Source organism: Sciurus carolinensis, chromosome 1 (genome assembly GCF_902686445.1).
Source record: "Sciurus carolinensis chromosome 1, mSciCar1.2, whole genome shotgun sequence".
NCBI classification, from domain to species: domain Eukaryota; kingdom Metazoa; phylum Chordata; class Mammalia; order Rodentia; family Sciuridae; genus Sciurus; species Sciurus carolinensis.
In genome coordinates, this window is record NC_062213.1 from 197,407,982 (window position 1) to 197,409,654 (window position 1,673).

Sequence of the window (1,673 nt, forward strand, 5' to 3'; positions counted from 1 at the left end):
CCAGGGCATCAGGATTATTGGGGGCAGGGGAGGAGGACGGGCAGAAATGTGCGGTCTCCGTCTTGGCCCATGCTCGCCCCCTCTCCCCTTCCCTGCGGGTTCAGAGACAAGGCGGTTTAGTGAGGAGCTGGTGGAAATGCCGGTTCCCAGGCACGGCCTCAGCCGATGCCCAGGTCAGGGCTGCAGCGGCGCGGGGACTCTACAGCCTTCCAGGCATTGCCGTGCTCCTGAGAAGATCAACATTTCTCTTAAGAGCATGGCTTTTGAGGCAGGGCTGTGTTTCAACCCTGCCCGGGCCCCTTCCCATCTGGATGACCCGGACCTGAGGAATGGTCTTCCAAACTGAGAAATGGTTGCCGTGGAGCTGAAATGGACCAACGCTGATAGTGCTGTCCATGGAACTTGGCATTATCTTATTGCTGTTGCTGTTATTAGTGACGAGGATGAAAATCCTCTTCCCTCAACAGGAGCTCAGAATGCCAGAGGAGGAAACCCATTCTGCAGGTGGGGAAACTGAGGCCAGCTGGGCCATCCAGGCACCTGGAACAGCAGGAGCAAGGGCCCTGGGAAGAGGGATTTTAGGTTCAGATCCAGATCTAGGCCCCATCGTGCACTGGTCAAGTGGCCTTGGGTCTCCTCTCTTGGGGCCTCAGTTTCCTCATCTGTAGAAAATGCGGCTAATCACCAGGCCCAGCAGAGATAATGACAGGGACGCACCCTGCCTGGCGGAGACTCGAAGGTGCTGAATAGAGGTTTCCTCGCTTCTCCCTGGTGGTGCTGACCATCAGTGGCAGGGCGGGGACCAGACCGCTGCCCGGAGTTCTCTGCTGGTACATTCGCATCCGTGCAGGGATCTCAGCTGGGCCCTGAGGCGGTTGCTTCTATATCCCAGTTTCTGGGAAGGGTGTTCTGTACAAGCAGGGCTGCCAGGCTGCTGGGCCCAGTGAGGGCTCACTTTTTTCATCTGTGAAATGGGTTGGTGGCCAACTCAGCCCTGAAGAGAATGAGGACTTTAGAAGGAAGCCCGGACGGTCTCCCTCGCCTGCACAGTCGGGGAACAGACGGAGGCCCTGGCGGCTTCCCCCCGGCGCTGGCCCACTGTGCTGGGGACAGGAGGTCCTGTCCTCCTGCTCAGAGCCCCCGTCTCCCTTTGGAAGGAGATCCGTTCCTTCATTTCTCCCCGGTCAATACCAGCTTTTGAAAACAGGTCTGTGGCTCGTTGGGACTGAAGTGTCACCGACCGGTGGGCCCCAGCCTTTTGCCTCCCAGACCCCAACAAAGGCTAAACACAGTTGGCGCGCGCACGGTCAGCAGAGGTCGCGACCTGAGGCCGCAGCGGGTGGGAGGCGAGGGGTGATGTCTCCAGGCCCTGGAACGAGGCCCCCGGGGAGGGCATTGTGGGGCCCTGGGCGCCAGCCCGCTGGGGAACTGCCCACCTCTCCCCAGCTCCCTGAGGGACGGAGGAGACGGCCCAGGCGAGGAGAGGGGAAGAGGTAGGACTGCCGGCAGGTGCCAGGTGTCCCGCTGGGCCCGCCGCCCGCCTGGTGCCCGCCTTGTGGCCAGCAGAAGCTGAGCCTGGGAGCTGGTGGCAGGGGGCAACCGGAAGCCAGGCTCCTGACTCCCCCCACCCCGTCCTCCTGTGGCCCAGAAATCAGGTCCAGGAGGCCACCAGG